The sequence below is a fragment of the Zea mays genome, chromosome 4 (assembly GCF_902167145.1).
Source record: "Zea mays cultivar B73 chromosome 4, Zm-B73-REFERENCE-NAM-5.0, whole genome shotgun sequence".
NCBI lineage: Eukaryota > Viridiplantae > Streptophyta > Magnoliopsida > Poales > Poaceae > Zea > Zea mays.
In genome coordinates this window covers 139,697,283-139,716,151 of record NC_050099.1, presented here as the reverse complement: position 1 = coordinate 139,716,151, position 18,869 = coordinate 139,697,283, and positions in this window count along the sequence as shown.

Genomic DNA, 18,869 nt, shown 5'->3' with positions numbered 1-18,869 from the left:
AACCGTGAGCACGGCTGATATATCAGTTTCACTACCCTCTGCAGAGGTTGCACACTTTACCCATGAGCCGTGATTCCCTTTCTACCCGGGGAGAGCTAATCCCCATTGACCACTACCTAGGTGGTCCAGCAGGGTATCACTACGAAGCCTTTACAAAGATTCCCTAGAGATCATAGCTGCCCGTTAGGTTTCTCCAGTTTGATAAACACAGTACTCCTCCCCGCAGGAGAGTGACTAACAAAGAGCAAAACGAAAGAACCTCGGCACTCAGCCTCGGCAGAGCAAGCACTGTGCCTGGACCCCATTGATGGCACGACGGCTAAGCAACTACACCTCTAGTTCATCCAATTAATCAGCTAAGGGCATCCCATTTCACCCTCATGGTTGCACTGTTATCCCGGGTGGTCTCTCAACGAACCAGTCCTTACGGAGAGGTACTCAGGAAACAGCCTGAGCCCCCTAGAGTATCACAAGATCATCAACATCAACAGGATAACAGTATCGTAAATAGCCACATCATGTTCATTGATTATGTTAAAGCAATAGCAGAGTGCTAACCATAATAGCCCATAAGGTCATCAAGGATAAAGTAAAATGTAAAGCTAGTCAATCCTTAGGTTTCAAGTGAGTAATGCGGGGTAGTAAGTTATAAATGAATAGGACATAGTGGGACAGAGGACACTTGCCTTCACCAAACTGCTGATCAGGGGCTTCCTCTGCAACTGCCTCGGGAAACACAGACTGCTCGTTGTCTACGCAAAGCAATCATTCACACTATGCACTTGGGAAAATAACAAACAGAAAACAATATACCAAACATATGCAGCAGAGAGGGGTCACAAGTTCATAACAGAAAAGGGATAGACACTCTAGTGTTCCCTAGGTCTGGGGTAGAGGACTACACAAAGTGATTCACTATCCACTAATCAGGTCTAAGTTAGTGGTGGGATTAAGTAATTATCTGGTCTAAGTTCCTAAACTTAAGTGTTTAAGTCCATAAACTTAAGTAATCCAACTATTATTAAAGTCTACTCATTTCTAATTATCTTAAATATGGTTTCAATAGTCTTAATCCTATCCTAGTGATTAGTTATTAATTAATACATGGAAACAGCAGGGAAACATTGCATAAACAGATAGATAATAATATTATGAACATTTTGCAATTTGAAGCACCTAATTTGGAGTTCATATGACAAAGTTATGAATTTTACAAGTTTAGGGGTTAAAATTATACCCTAAGGACTTATTTTGAATTAAATAAAAGGGCCAGGGACTTAACTGCGAGAAACCAGGGACGGCGGGCGCAATTTCCAGAAAACAGGGGGGCTCTTTAAGAACATGCGCGGGCGAAGGGGTATCGGGCGCCTACAGCCGTTGGATCTCAGATCTACGGCCAGGATTAGATCCTGCGGGCGGGCGCGCGGCGGCGGGAGCGACTGACAGGCGGGGCCGGGCGGACAGCGCGGGCGCGGGCGACTGGCAAGCGGGACCGGGCAGGCAGAGCGCGCGGGCGGACTGACGGGCGGGGCCGGGCGGACAGCGCGGGCGCGCGGGCGAGCTGACAAGTGGGGCCTAGCGGGCAGAGAGACGGGGTGAGGGGGCAGTGGGCCTGGGCCGCTGGATCGCTGGCGGACGGCCAGGATTAGGTCCGGGCGAGTTGAATCAGGGCCGCCCGATCTGGGCTGAACGGCGGAGATCGGATGGGCGGCCTGGGTCTTCCCTACGGCTAGCTGGGCGGCGGCGCTCGTCCCCGCGGCGGAGGGCTCGCCGGAGACGAGGGGCGCGGGCGATTGGCGGGGCTCTGGGGCAATCCGAGTGGTCGGGGAGGCTAGGGAGGGCACGGGGACTCCATTGGTGGGGTCCGGGTCAGGGCAGAGGCACCGGAGGGGGCGATTCACGGCGGGGCGGCTCGGCGGCGGGGCTACTCTACTCCGGCGAGCAATCAAACGCAACAGAGAGCAAAACAAAGGGCGATAGGGGCGGGAGAGGTCCGTTACCTCAAGGCGGGCTCCGGGGACTCCTCGGCGGCGACGGAGACGCGACGGGGACCCGGGTCGACGGTGGCGGCTGCACGGCGGACGACGGGTGAGCGCGGGCAGAGAGAAATAGGGAGGGGGAGAGGGAATTGGGGCGCGTTCCGAGTTGCGGCCGTCGGGGCGGAGCTCACCGGGGCTAAGGGCGCGGCGGAGCTCCAACGGCGACGAAGAACCGAGCTCGGGACGGCGGGGTTATGGCGGCGGTGCTCTGCGTGCGCGCAGCGAGGGGGGGAAGAGAGGGTCTACTGGGCGCAAATGGGGGGAGAGGGTGAGGGCGAGTGGGCTCGGGGCACAAGTGGCCGAGGGCGAGGTGGGCGAGTTCCACGCGCGACGTGGGCGCGGGGGAGGTGGGCGCGAGCAGCTCGGCGGCGGTTACGCGGGGACGACGGGGCTGACAGCCCGGGCCCGCGACGCAGAGAGAGAGAAGAAAGCGGGTGCGGGCGCGAGAGAAGCGGGGCTGACGGGTTGGGCCCACGGGCAGAGAGAGAGCGAGGGAGCGGGCGCGCGCGGGGAAAGCGGGCGCCGACGGGTAGGGCCGGACGAGCAGTGAGAGAGGGAGGCGGGTGCGCGGAAGGCGGACGCGCCGACAGGCCGGGCCCGCTGCGCAGAGAGAGAAGGGGGGGGGGGGGGAGGCGCGCGCGGGGTGGGCCGACTGGGCCGAAAGGCCGAGGAGGGCGGGTAAGTGGGCTGCTTTGCCTTTTCCTTTTATTCTGAATTGTTTTTCCCTTTTCTTTTATTTATTCTATTTGATTCAAATTCAAATGAGCCCCAAATTCAAATTAGACCTTTTGAGAATTATGCACCAAACAAAAGTGAAATCTAGGGTTCAACATGATGCAACAATTCATACTCCACTAGGGTTTAACATAATAAACTATGGTTACAAGTAAAATAAGCACTTAGCTCCTATAGAAATGAGAGAGAAAAGAATTAGGAAGGATGAGAAAAGGAAGTAACACCTGAATTTGTGGATATGAGCAAAGAAATTTTATACCCCCAAATTCAGGGTGTTACAAACCTATCCCCCTTAAAAGAATCTCGCCCCGAGATTCAAGGTTGGTCAGCAAAGAGTTCAGGGTATTTGGCCTTCAGATCATCTTCTCGTTCCCAGGTTGCTTCTTCCTCCGAGTGGTGACCCCATCTGACTTTGCACATTCTGATGGTATTTCTCCGGGTGACCCTGTCTGCAAACTCCAAAATCTGCGTTGGCTTCTCTATGTAGGTTAGATCTTCCTGAACTTCCAAACCCTCCACTGGCAACTGCTCTTCTGGTACTCGCAGACATTTCTTCAATTGCGACACGTGGAACACGTTGTGCACTGCTGACAAACTCTCTGGTAGGTCGAGCTGGTAAGCCACTTCTCCACGCTTGGCTTGAATCTGATATGGTCCGACGTACCGGGGTGCTAGCTTGCCTTTGACTCCGAACCTTCTGACTCCCCTGATAGGTGACACCTTCAGATAGACGTAGTCTCCCACTTCAAAACTCAGTTCTCTTCTCCTTCTGTCCGCATAGCTTTGCTGCCTTGACTGGGCTGTCTTCAGGTTCTCCCGAACCATTCTGATATTCTCTTCGGCTTCAAGCAAGATGTCGGGGCCAAACACCTGTCTCTCTCCAGGCTGGTCCCAGTGCAGCGGAGTCCTACAACTCCGTCCATAGAGTGCCTGAAACGGTGACATCTTCAAGCTGGCCTGGTAACTATTGTTGTAGGAGAATTCTGCATAAGGTAACCTTTTGTCCCATCCTGACTTGTCTTGCAACGCACAGGCTCTCAACATATCTTCTAAGATCTGGTTAGTTCTTTCAGTCTGACCGTCCGTCTGCGGGTGATAAGCTGAGCTGAAGTTCAGATGTGTGCCCAAAGCTTCTTGTAGCTGCTGCCAAAAATGAGACGTGAACTGCGTTCCTCGATCTGACACTATCTTCTTCGGCACACCATGAAGGCAAACTATTCGTGACATGTATAACTCAGCTAACGTTGCTCCGGTGTATGTCGTCTTCACAGGTATGAAGTGGGCCACCTTTGTTAAGCGGTCCACAACCACCCAGATAGAATCGTAGCCGGCCCAGGTACGAGGTAGGCCAACTATGAAATCCATCCCGATCTCATCCCACTTCCACTGAGGAATCCGCAATGGCTGCAACAATCCGGCAGGCCTCTGATGCTCTGCTTTGGTTCTCTGACAGCTATCACAGATGGCGACATATTCTGCGGTCTCCCTTTTCATACCATACCACCAAAACCTCCTTTTTAAGTCCTGGTACATCTTCTCACTCCCTGGGTGTATGGAGTAGGCTGTCTCATGAGCTTCCTTGAGGATCAGTTCCCGAATAGGTTTGAGGTCGGGAACACACAATCGGTCCTTGAACCAGATTACTCCTTCTTCATCCTCTCGAAAGTCTTTGCCTCTTCCTTCTAGGATCAGCTGCCGGATCTTGTTGATGTTTTCATCATCCTTCTGCCCTTCTTTGATCTCCCGCTCTAGGGTGGGCTCTAATTCCACTGTCACTCCTTGCGTACTGTTCAGGAAACCAAGGCTCAGTCTGTCGAACTCTTTGGCTAACTCATACGGCATCGGGTACGAGGCCAACATATTAACTTGACTCTTCCTGCTCAGAGCATCTGCAACAACATTGGCTTTGCCTGGATGGTAATGTATCTCCAACTCATAGTCTTTGATCAATTCCAACCATCTTCGCTGCCTCATGTTTAACTCTGACTGGGTGAATATGTATTTCAGACTTTTATGATCTGTGTAGATGTCGCACTTCTGCCCATACAGGTAATGTCTCTAGGTCTTCAAAGCATGAACCACTGCTGCCAATTCCAGGTCATGTGTGGGGTAATTCTTCTCATGGATCTTCAGCTGTCGAGATGAGTATGCTACAACTCTCCCTTCTTGCATCAGCACACATCCCAATCCGGTGTACGAAGCATCGCAATATACTGAGAATGACTTGTGGACATCAGGCAGGACTAACACAGGAGCTGTAGTCAATCTACTCTTCAGTTCTTCAAATGCTTCCTGACACTTTTGGGTCCACTTAAACTCAACTTTCTTCGCCAGTAACGCTGTCATTGGTCTAGCAATCTTTGAGAAGCCTTCGATGAAACGCCTGTAATATCCGGCCATCCCAATGAAGCTCTTGATCCCACGAACATCCTTCGGTGCTTTCCAGTTCAGGATATCTGCTACTTTCTTTGGATCCACTGCTAACCCATCTTGATTTATGATGTGACCCAGAAATAAGACTTCATGAATCCAGAACTCGCATTTGCCCAGCTTGGCATACAACTGATGCTCTCGAAGTCTTTGCAATACCATTTTCAAATGCTCTACATGATCTTCCTCACTTTGAGAGTATATGAGAATATCATCGATGAACACTACCACAAACTTGTCTAGATAATCCATGAACACACTGTTCATCAGGTACATAAAGAAGGCTGGCGCATTTGTCAAACCAAAGGACATAACCGTGAACTCATATAACCCATACTTGGTGATGAATGCTGTCTTCGGTATATCCGAGGGTCGGATTCTGAGTTGATGATAACCAGATCTCAGATCTATCTTCGAGAATACGCTGGCACCTCTGAGCTGGTCGAACAAATCTTCTATCCTTGGCAGGGGGTACTTGTTCTTGACAGTGACTTCATTCAAGGCTCTGTAGTCTATGCACATCCTTTTGGTACCATCTTTCTTCTCTACAAACAACACTGGAGCGGCCCAAGGCGAGGTGCTTGGCCTGATGTAACCCTTCTCTAACATCTCATCTATCTGCTTCTTGAGTTCCACCAATTCTGGTCCAGACACTCGATAGGCTCTTTTTGAAATGGGGGCGGTACCAGGGATAAGCTCTATGGCAAATTCGACTTTTCTCTCGGGTGGCATGCCCGTTAGCTCCTCGGGAAACACATCCGGAAAGTCCGACACAACCTTGATAGTCTCGAGCGGGTTGGGCTCCTTACTATCAACTGAAATCTGATGACAGACTCCCTCTTCTGACTTAGGCATCCTTAGCTCGGCCACTACCTCCTCTCCTGACGGGGACTTCAATGTTATGGTCCTCTTGTCACAACTAACATTTGCTTCATACTTCATTAACCAGTTCATCCCTAGAATGACATCTATCCCAGGGGTGCCTATTACTATTAAGTCACTGGGGAAACCTATCCCCCTTATTTCCACCATTACGTTTGAACATATTTTATCTGTTTGCACCTTGCCACCAACCGAATTAATCCTCATGGGTGGCATCATTGCCTCTACTGAGATGTTATGCAGTTCTACCCATGTCGCAGTGACAAATGAATGAGTTGCACCAGTATCAAATAGCACTTTTGCGGGATGAGATTCGACTGAGAACATACCTACTGCCACATCTGGTGCATCCTGGATTGCTTCGGCCTCCAAGTGGTTCACCTTTCCACGGTTGTACGCTTGGTTACGATTGCCTGCTGCCGGCTGCAGTACACCTTGCCTTGCTGGAGCATTGGGGTTGGTCTGCTGCTGAGCCGTCTTCTTTGGGCACTGCATCGCCCAGTGGCCTTGGTCTCCACAGTGGAAACATCCTCTGCCTCCTCCTTGTGCTGGGGCTGCTTGGTTGCTCTGATTCGCTGCTAGGGCAGGAAGGCGAGGTGCCTGGTTGTTCTGCTTCTGATACTGATTACCTCCCTGCTGGTTGTGCTGACGATACTGCTGCTGCTGCTGCGGGTACTGTCTCTGAAACTGCTGCTGATGCGGACGCTGATTCTGATTCTGATATCCCTGTGGGTGACCAGGTCTGCCTTGCTGAGATGAACTGCCTGAGAAACGTGGACGGCTGGTGCCTCCGGACTGGGGTCCACTCATCTTGCGCTTCCGATCTTCCATATCCTTACGCTTCTTCTCAGTCATGACTGCTCTATCGATCAGGTGCTGGAAGGTGGGGAAGGTGTGATTCATCAGCTGGTAATGCAGGGGATCCACCAAACCTCTCATGAACCTGTACTGCCTCTTGGCATCAGTGTTGACATCCTCGGGTGCATAACGAGATAGCTGCAGAAACTTGTCTCTGTACTCACTAACAGACATGGGTCCCTGCTTCAGAGCCAGAAACTCCTCCTTCTTCACGATCATCAGTCCCTCTGGCACATGGTACCGACGGAAACTCTCGCTGAATTCCTCCCAAGTGATGGCTTCGGGGTCAGCATGTGTGGCGAGGTAGGACTCCCACCAGGACTGGGCTGCTCCCCTCAGCTGGCGGGGACCATACAGAACCTTCTCCCTGTCGTCGCATTGGGCGGTGCGCAGTTCCCTCTCCACTGCGCGCAACCAGTCTTCTGCATCCATGGGATCAGCAGAATGGGCGAAGGTAGGAGGGTGCCCTCTCATGAACTCACCACGCTTATCCCGTGGCATCTGGGGCATCTGCACTTGCAATTGGGGTTGGGGCTGCTGTTGAGCCAGCTGCATGGCTGCCAGAGTCTGCCCGATGGCTTGCACTGCCTGGGTCTGCATCAAGAACATCTGCTCCACTGACATCGGGGGTGGTGGGGGAGGCTGCCTCTGATTTTCCTCCTGCTGGTCATGCTGCTCCAGCTGAGCACGCCTGTTGCATCGGCGCCTGTTGTCAGACATCTGTGGAAGACATTCACACATCAGCATTGATCTCACAATCTTTCAGCATAAGAAAAGAGAATACAGAATTCTTCATGACACTGAGTGAACAAAAGAGCTTCACTGATCCTCATTATGATTCAACACAGCTTCTCAGATAAGAAAGGAAAGTAAGAGTAAATGGCTTCCCAACTAAACAACTGACTTCATTAATATTACTAGCTAAGCCAAACTGCAGGGAAACCCACATGTTGGCTACAGTCATTACAAAGATTCAAATCCAGTACAAGTTCATCATAACAAGCATGAAAACAACTGATAAGCAAACTAAACTAAATGGAAGCAACTGATAAGCAAACTAAACTGACTACCTAAGACTGAGACACCTGTCTTAAGAATTATTACAAACTTCGACGCTAACGATCTAAGGATCCAATTCTATCCTGGTCTTACAGACAGGGGAACCATAAGTGTGGTGACCACGTGGCGGTGAGCGGTATGGGTGCTGAGTCCCAACAGGAGCGGGAGAACCACCCTCCTGGTGATGGCGCTCTGCCAGCTCAGCACGCAACTCCGCAATCTCCGTTTGAGCCCTGCTTAGCTCGTCCAGAGAGTGATCCAGCTCCGTGTTAAGCACTGCGACTAGGTTGACTGTGCTGCTCAACCTAGGGTTAGCCTCACCAACAGGTGAAACAACCACACTCTCTGTGCTGCCAGTAGGGCGGCGGGGGTAGTACCGAAGGTTAAGACCGTCGGCCACGCCACCGAACAAAGAACAGTACTGAGAGAGTGCACGTCGTGCTGCATCCTGCATAGCCGCCTCTGCAGTGTCCCTCTCGGAGATGGAATAGTGCTCCGAAACGGCCTCCGCACCCCGGAGGTCATCCTCCGGACGGCGAACTAGGCAGGTAGCCTCCCAGCGGTCCGGGTACCTCCCGCGACTGTGCTGGTAGACTACGCAACGATACTCGATCGACCAGGTGTGCCGGTCGAAAGCCTGGCGCAGCAAGGTGTCGAGTGCGTCGTGGAAGTGACAACCGCGAGCGGCGTCACGGGTGATGGGTCGGGCGACCCATCCTTCCGCCTCCTGCGGCTCAGAGGACTCCGTACTGTGGTCTGAGTCGTCGTCGTCGGGGTCTCCTCCAACAGCTCCTCCAACAGCCGGGACGTCCCGCGGCGGAACAAGGGGCGCCTCCAGCTGGGCAACAGAGGAACGGGGCCTCACGGTCTCCACCTCCTGCTGGGGTGAGGAGGAAGAGCCCTGCTGCTCTCCGTGCTGACGTCGGTGTTCCTGCTCCTCACGCAGGCGGTGGTGCAGCCTCTCCAGGTGACTCGACTGTCCGGACACGGTGCGGTGCAGAGGACGCTCCGCAAGTCGAGACGGCAGGAAAGGAATCACCGACTTACGTGCAGTGTGTCTAAGACGAGCCATCTACAAAAGACACCGTAAGCACAAGAGTAAGAGCAGAACTAATATGACAAGTGAATAAACCAAAGATAGAATAAGATAAAAATTTTAACAAGGTATAGTATAGATAGATAGTAAAACATAGGGTTGGTCGAGGTGACCGACTTTTGAAGTAACAACAGAGGTCAAGGTGAGAGGGAAGGTCAATAGTCCTTAGTACGACCAGTGCTACTCTAGGTCAGCGGTCCTACAGTCAGCACGGCTTTGATACCACTTATGTCACACCCGGTTTTGGAAGGCAAACCGAATGCGAACTATGTACGTGCCAGGATCAGAACTCACGTACACAGCGATTACATAAATGAACATCATCACACAATGCTCGAATAATAATTAAAAGAGTACTTATTACATCATAGAGTCATAGACATCCACATAGTCATTGTCTTAACAAGTAAATCAAAGTACTAGCGAAACGCAGTAAAGATAAGGCCTTCACAGGCAGCTGACTGGGGGTTGCCGCCAACCCACTCCTAGAACTCATCGTAGTCTTGAAACTCCTGGAAGTCTCCTTCCACGGCTTCGCCTTCTCCTGAGCAGTGGTTACAATGCGGGCAACCTGGTGTTTTGTGGTAAAGCAAGGATGAGTACACATCAACGTACTCAGCAAATGTCCCGTTTGGCTGAGGTGGACTAGCTTTATGTGGAGTTAGGCTCAAGCAGTTGCTTTTAGTTGGTCAGGTACTTATCATTAGTAGAAGCCAGATTTTAGCATTAACCAACCCGTAAACCATTTCCTCGTCGAGGAACATCATCATAGTCGAACCAAAACCATATCATAATCATTGTATCTCGAACCATCTGTATCTCTAATCAAAGAGGATCCCAAGGCTGCTCTTAACCGTGAGCACGGCTGATATATCAGTTTCACTACCCTCTGCAGAGGTTGCACACTTTACCCATGAGCCGTGATTCCCTTTCTACCCGGGGAGAGCTAATCCCCATTGACCACTACCTAGGTGGTCCAGCAGGGTATCACTACGAAGCCTTTACAAAGATTCCCTAGAGATCATAGCTGCCCGTTAGGTTTCTCCAGTTTGATAAACACAGTACTCCTCCCCGCAGGAGAGTGACTAACAAAGAGCAAAACGAAAGAACCTCGGCACTCAGCCTCGGCAGAGCAAGCACTGTGCCTGGACCCCATTGACGGCACGACGGCTAAGCAACTACACCTCTAGTTCATCCAATTAATCAGCTAAGGGCATCCCATTTCACCCTCATGGTTGCACTGTTATCCCGGGTGGTCTCTCAACGAACCAGTCCTTACGGAGAGGTACTCAGGAAACAGCCTGAGCCCCCTAGAGTATCACAAGATCATCAACATCAACAGGATAACAGTATCGTAAATAGCCACATCATGTTCATTGATTATGTTAAAGCAATAGCAGAGTGCTAACCATAATAGCCCATAAGGTCATCAAGGATAAAGTAAAATGTAAAGCTAGTCAATCCTTAGGTTTCAAGTGAGTAATGCGGGGTAGTAAGTTATAAATGAATAGGACATAGTGGGACAGAGGACACTTGCCTTCACCAAACTGCTGATCAGGGGCTTCCTCTGCAACTGCCTCGGGAAACACAGACTGCTCGTTGTCTACGCAAAGCAATCATTCACACTATGCACTTGGGAAAATAACAAACAGAAAACAATATACCAAACATATGCAGCAGAGAGGGGTCACAAGTTCATAACAGAAAAGGGATAGGCACTCTAGTGTTCCCTAGGTCTGGGGTAGAGGACTACACAAAGTGATTCACTATCCACTAATCAGGTCTAAGTTAGTGGTGGGATTAAGTAATTATCTGGTCTAAGTTCCTAAACTTAAGTGTTTAAGTCCATAAACTTAAGTAATCCAACTATTATTAAAGTCTACTCATTTCTAATTATCTTAAATATGGTTTCAATAGTCTTAATCCTATCCTAGTGATTAGTTATTAATTAATACATGGAAACAGCAGGGAAACATTGCATAAACAGATAGATAATAATATTATGAACATTTTGCAATTTGAAGCACCTAATTTGGAGTTCATATGACAAAGTTATGAATTTTACAAGTTTAGGGGTTAAAATTATACCCTAAGGACTTATTTTGAATTAAATAAAAGGGCCAGGGACTTAACTGCGAGAAACCAGGGACGGCGGGCGCAATTTCCAAAAAACAGGGGGGCTCTTTAAGAACATGCGCAGGCGAAGGGGTATCGGGCGCCTACAGCCGTTGGATCTCAGATCTACGGCCAGGATTAGATCCTGCGGGCGGGCGCGCGGCGGCGGGAGCGACTGACAGGCGGGGCCGGGCGGACAGCGCGGGCGCGGGCGACTGGCAAGCGGGACCGGGCAGGCAGAGCGCGCGGGCGGACTGACGGGCGGGGCCGGGCGGACAGCGCGGGCGCACGGGCGAGCTGACAAGTGGGGCCTAACGGGCAGAGAGACGGGGTGAGGGGGCAGTGGGCCTGGGCCGCTGGATCGCTGGCGGACGGCCAGGATTAGGTCCGGGCGAGTTGAATCAGGGCCGCCCGATTTGGGCTGAACGGCGGAGATCGGATGGGCGGCCTGGGTCTTCCCTACGGCTAGCTGGGCGGCGGCGCTCGTCCCCGCGGCGGAGGGCTCGCCGGAGACGAGGGGCGCGGGCGATTGGCGGGGCTCTGGGGCAATTCGAGTGGTCGGGGAGGCTAGGGAGGGCACGGGGACTCCATTGGTGGGGTCCGGGTCAGGGCAGAGGCACCAGAGGGGGTGATTCACGGCGGGGCGGCTCGGCGGCGGGGCTACTCTACTCCGGCGAGCAATCAAACGCAACAGAGAGCAAAACAAAGGGCGATAGGGGCGGGAGAGGTCCGTTACCTCAAGGCGGGCTCCGGGGACTCCTCGGCGGCGACGGAGACGCGACGGGGACCCGGGTCGACGGTGGCGGCTGCACGGCGGACGACGGGTGAGCGCGGGCAGAGAGAAATAGGGAGGGGGAGAGGGAATTGGGGCGCGTTCCGAGTTGCGGCCGTCGGGGCGGAGCTCACCGGGGCTAAGGGCGCGGCGGAGCTCCAACGGCGACGAAGAACCGAGCTCGGGACGGCGGGGTTATGGCGGCGGTGCTCTGCGTGCGCGCAGCGAGGGGGGGAAGAGAGGGTCTACTGGGCGCAAATGGGGGGAGAGGGTGAGGGCGAGTGGGCTCGGGGCACAAGTGGCCGAGGGCGAGGTGGGCGAGTTCCACGCGCGACGTGGGCGCGGGGGAGGTGGGCGCGAGCAGCTCGGCGGCGGTTACGCGGGGACGACGGGGCTGACAGCCCGGGCCCGCGACGCAGAGAGAGAGAAGAAAGCGGGTGCGGGCGCGAGAGAAGCGGGGCTGACGGGTTGGGCCCACGGGCAGAGAGAGAGCGAGGGAGCGGGCGCGCGCGGGGAAAGCGGGCGCCGACGGGTAGGGCCGGACGAGCAGTGAGAGAGGGAGGCGGGTGCGCGGAAGGCGGACGCGCCGACAGGCCGGGCCCGCTGCGCAGAGAGAGAAGGGGGGGGGGAGGCGCGCGCGGGGTGGGCCGACTGGGCCGAAAGGCCGAGGAGGGCGGGTAAGTGGGCTGCTTTGCCTTTTCCTTTTATTCTGAATTGTTTTCCCTTTTCTTTTATTTATTCTATTTGATTCAAATTCAAATGAGCCCCAAATTCAAATTAGACCTTTTGAGAATTATGCACCAAACAAAAGTGAAATCTAGGGTTCAACATGATGCAACAATTCATACTCCACTAGGGTTTAACATAATAAACTATGGTTACAAGTAAAATAAGCACTTAGCTCCTATAGAAATGAGAGAGAAAAGAATTAGGAAGGATGAGAAAAGGAAGTAACACCTGAATTTGTGGATATGAGCAAAGAAATTTTATACCCCCAAATTCAGGGTGTTACATATCTGTTGACCACGCTGGTTCTGGTTGTTGTTGGGTCCTTGACGTGCGTTCACCATCTGATTGGTTAGGAAGTGAAATCCTTAGAAAAGTGAAGAGTAGAAAAGATTCTAGAGGGGAACATCCTAAGTTTATTATTATTATTTTATATGATCTTATGGCCATCATTCCATAAGACCATGGCACTCAAACAAAAATCCAACACAAACATGTCAATCAACACCATCACATGGTTGTTATTTATTAGTAAGATAAATTAAAAGAGTGTTCAACGTCTAACGCGAAGACTAACTTATTACATCTTAACTCAAAACACCTAAAGCAGCCTAGTGACGGTTCCGGGCTCCCCATAGTGCAGCCTCTTGCGGGGAGGAGACAACGCCATGGCGGGGACGTGAGCTTCGGGCGGATCCAGTCCATGAAGTTGGGCTTCCAGGGCTGCAATCCTGGCATGGGCATTCTCCAGCTCCAAGTGCACCCTAGAGAGATCCAGGGTGGCACTGTCCAGGTCGGTGTTGAGACCGGCCACTACACCAGCTAGGGTGTTGAGGCGATCCTCACCAGCTTCACCTGGGACGATGTTGGTCTGGCTTCCTCCACTCAGACGCTAAGGAAGATGCCTGAACCTCGTGTTCTACAGCTGCTGCCGGTAGGTGTGGCTGAGCGACCACAGGGTCCGTCTGGCAGCATCGCTGACCGAGGCAGCGTAGGTGGACACTGGTGTCAGGGACTTGTGAGCAGACAGAGTCCTGAATCCCCTGTCCCCTGCATCCATCACCCTGACGTGGATGCGAGTGATGTAGTAGCAAGCCCGGGGAGGCTCGCTCACTCGCCTTGTTTCTTACAGGGGGCGGACGTAAGTTCCTAGCGCGTGCAGCACTTCTTGCAGCAGGTTGGGGAAGTGCCCCGTCTGGAACATCGATGTGTAATGTTCGACAACGGGACCAAACCCCATGAAGTAGTCCTGCTATGCGTAGTCGGCTTCCTGGTTGACGTGTTCGTCTCCTCCTTCGTCGTCGTCTTCATCCTTGTCATCATTGTTCCCAGAGTCGTCGGGGTCGTCGCCTCCGGGTGCAGGTGCTTGGAAGGCTGGTGCAGGCGGGGCCGATGTCGATGACCTAGCTGCGAAGGCCAGGGACTCTGCTAACAGGGTGGGCGTCGGTAGCTGTTCCTCCAAGCTGTCCTTCAGGATGACTCCATTCTCCACTCGAATGTGAGGGAGATCCATCGGAACTTCCTCGACTACCACTGGGTAGACAGGGATTTGCCGGGGCAGAGGGACGTAGTTGGTGTTGATGCGGGTAGTTTGGAGAGTACGAACCATCTACAAGAGAAGAGTCAACTCAGTTGAAATTTTAAAGATGTAAGGCTGATAAAATAAGTTATAAGAATGAAATTAGCAAGTTTTGAATAACTAGGCTTTCCATTTCTAACTAGTCTAACGACCTAGGGTCATCATAGCTTTGATACCACTTCTGTCACATCCGGTTCCAGGGGGTAGAACCGAGCGCATACCATATGTGTGCCAAGATCCATTTCCACACATATGTTGACGTCACAAGTGTAATATATCAAAAGACAATGCAATAAAGGCGTAAAGAGAGTAGAATACTTTATTACATCATCTGAATCATTGTATCTTTAACAGGTATCACATCAAAGTAAAGTGGAATTTAAATAACAGGGGCAATCTCCCACAGGAAGATGACCGGTGTATCGTTAGACTTAGAATTCATCGTCGTCAAAATCTCCATCAAAGTCTCCAGCATCACCCTCTGATCAAAATATTAGCAAGGGTGAGCTCACTTATGGTTGGGGCTCAGCAAGTGGGGGAAAAATTAATGCAGGTATAACAAGGTGAGGCTAAGGTTGAGCAGTAAGCATTTTAGTTGGTCAACATTTTAGTAACAACACCTGTCTTACTAATAAGTGTGAATCCCAAGTATCCCAATTAAACAAAGGAATATGAGTATAACAAAAACACTTAAGTGAAACCACTTAAGCGAACAATTGGCAGATCATCGGATCTCAGTTTATTTCCATCTTCAAGTTCAATTATCATGTGAGGAGTCCAGGCCGCTCATAACCGGGAGCACGGCTGATATATCAGTTTTACACTCTGCAGAGGTGGTACAACTTTACCCACAAGCCATGTATCCCATCTAGCCCGGGTTGATCGGACCCTTAAACATTGCCGAGGTGAATGTCTAGGGATCCATTATGAGGCTTTCACAAAATACACTTAATACGAAGCAACCCGCTAAGGTTTCTAAATACGATGGTGGTGGCCCCTGGGCGAGGTACCTTAGCAAAGAATACGTCCCCATGTTAACGTGGGCTGCCAACACCTACCGCTCCCCCTCTTGCCCATATTTCAGGTAAGGTTGCCAGACACTAACCATATAAAGCTAATTACCAAAGCTAGAGCCATGATAGCACTCGTGGTTGCACTGTTATCCTGGGTGGTCACTCCATGTTCCAATTAATATAAAATAATGTTGTTTTAACCATCGGGTTAATGTCATAATTGCCAATTTCATTATCGGAACATTAATATCGATTAATGAGTGACATAAAAGTTATTAAGTGGAGCGGTAGCACAAGTTTGCAAAGCTTAATAATTTTCCCAGGGTAAACAAGGAATATAGTTGGTAAATCTAGGAAATCCTTAATTAGGTAAAACCCATCAAATTATGCAGTATATTAAAAAGTAAACATTATTTTATGCAATGATTGGGTACAAAAAGAATATGCAGAGGGAGAATCCACTTGCCTTGCTCAAAAGTGTCATGTGGTTCGTCTTCGAACGTATTCGAATCCTCTACCACACAGTCGGCTTCTAATAGAGTCGCACATCACACATACAAAAATAAAATATACACCAATAAATAAACACGCACCATTACATAAACATACACCATTACATACACATTAACATATCACACTTATCACACCTTAAATACGTCCTAAACACGTAAATACTTATTAATTCAATTATAGTTATTATTGTGAGTCCTAAATGGTGAATTTATGGGTGGGTGCTATAAATATAGTTTTAACTAGTATTAATACGTATTAACATCCTTAATGAAAATAAATGGTAGTTATTGTCTTTAATACTAATAAATAGACTAGTAGTTTTTATTCTTTTTATCCTTAACTTGAATTGTTGAGTATGGCTAAAAATGAATCTATTAATATTAATATTCTAAAAATCCATATAAATTACTAATTGGACTTTTTATAACATAAGCGAGGTTTATTTGACCTAAACAGGTATTTTACTAACTCTAAGAATTTAAGCGCTATACTTGCGAACATGTTTATTTGGCTAGTAAAAATCTATTTTCCATACTACCGGTGATATTTTCTCCTTTCTTTCTAAAAGAAAATAATAATAAAATAATCGGAGCTAAATCATTTAAAATCCTATATTGCTTATATGACATGAATTCTATGCTATTTTCTAAATCCATTAAAATGAATCTATGACTATAATTAGCCAAATAGTTTCTAAAGTTCAGTGTGACCAAATTTTAACTACAAAATTTCCTATCTAGTGTTTTTATCACCAATGTGTGACTACTAAATTCTCGTCATATTTCTCTAATCCAAAAATCATCGCATCGACTAACATGAATTATCACGGTGCACTAATAATCGCATATCTTTACCAAAAATTCCATAACGCACATACACATGAATTGCGGATCACACATGTTCATATTGCAACAACATATATATACAATTCATGAATCAAATCAAATGTATTTTATAAAATACACAAATTAATTTGGGTCGTCTTCAACCTTGGGTTCGTGCGTGTGACGGGGACGGTTCGACGGGGTTTCGCCCGGATGGAGAAGAGCAGGGTTCGGTCTTCGGATGGCGGGTGCGTGGCTCCGACGATGAACGACGAGCTCCAGTGAACTCCGGCGAACTCCGGCGACAAACGGCAACCTCCGGCGACGAGCAGTGCACTAGCGATGGAGAGCGAGGAGAGCTAGAGAGAAGGGCGAGCTCGGGTAGGGGAGACTGGAGAGAGAGCTCGGCTGCCCTTTTACAGAGAGAGGGAGGGGAGAGGGAGAGTTGGCCAGGGAGTTCATGAGGGTGTCGTCGGTCTTCAAATGCCGTCAATGCGTCGGTGGTTACCAAAGAGAGAAATAATGGGAGGAGGAAGAAACGGAGGAGTTGACGCTCCATTAACGGCGAGGAACGAACGGACGCGCGGGGCTTCGGACGCGCGGTCGGAACATCGGGTCGGGCGCGGCTTCGGTCGGGGTCGCGTCCGGGGTGGCGTAGGGGCTCGCTTGGCGGAGTCGCGGGGCGCATCGCGGGCTGGTGCAGGGCAGGGTCGGGAGTCGTGGGGCCGCGACGGCGTGCAGAGAGAGCAGGGAGGAGAGAGAGAAGAGAGATAGGGGAGGGAGATAGGCTGGCGGAGGCGGCTGCTGGCTCCAGGCGCGCGCGCGTGTAGGAAAGTTTAGATGGGCCCTGGTGGGCCGGTTAGGTTAGGTGGGTTTTTGTTTTTTTTCTCTTTTTTGATTTCGAAATACATTTTTAGATAACTCAAAAATTCTCAGAAATTCACCAAAATTATTTATAAATACAATATTTATTTTTATACTAATAATTATTTAATTATCATATTAATTACAAGGATTTCTTTTAAGAAGCATTGCTATAAAACATCCGATGCGCATACAAAGAAAATGATTCAAAGTGCAAATAAATAATTAAACACTTAAAAAATTATTACCATATTTAACATAATAACCAAATTTATTATTTTTAGTTGATGGCTTTTATGGTGTTACAGGGGTGTCATCAGGCTGGCGTGGGCGCGTGAACAACATGTGTTGACAGTGCGGGGCCTGTCGGTGTTTTGGATCCGACTGTGCACCCGGGGTTGCCCCTCGAGGTGCTTTTTGGAGTAGGACAGTGTTACCGACTATAGCTCGATGGTTCGTGCTAGGTGCACGAGAGACAGTGGACAATTTTATACAGGTTCGAGCCGCTTAGACAGGCGTAACACCCTACTTCCTGGTGTGGATCTTTTATGTGGTGGGTTACAGGGGAGTTCTCTAGTATGGAAGATGCTAGAGAGCTGAGTAGACGGCTAATGAGTGAGTTGTCGTCTGAGGGGGTGCCCCCTAGGCCTTATATACTCGACCATGGGGTGTTACATGCGGATATGATAACAACGTGTGCCTAAGTAATAGTGAACCGACTGAGCTTATCTTCCTATAATTCTGCCGACTTATCATCATTTAGTTCCGACGCTTGAGGGCGCAGCGCGGGAGAATCGGATCACTACTGTGGATAATGCTTAAATTCATCGGGCCGCCTGGGCTCGAGTTGATCCAATCTTGTGTCGATCCACTCTGCCAGACATTCCTCCCCAAGTCCACGAAGGGATGGCCTTGCGAAACAATGGGCCCAAAGCCTTTCACGAGGTCTTCTAGCCTTCTAGTGGACCGGGGGATATCTGTCCCCCACAAGCCCCCAATCTTTGAGTTGATTTTTAAATAATCGACCCAAAGATTCTAGGTCCAGCTTGTAGTTTTGATTTTTAAAATGTGGATGCTTTGACAATACGCTTGTCAGGTCGTTGCTTCTAAGCTTTGATCGGTCAGCTTATGCTTTAGAGATCATCACTTCATTTTTGGAGGTTAAAGATTCATTGGGTGCACTGAAGGTGCACCCAATGGGTGTAGCCCCCGAGCTTTGAGTGGATTACTGAAGATAATCCACTCAAAGGTCTTCATTTCCTGCCTTTTAGAAGTCGTTGGTTCATCTTTGTCTTATGCTTTAGAAATTAGCATTTCATCATCAGTTCATGCTTTAGAGATCAGCATTCTGTCCTCTAGGATTA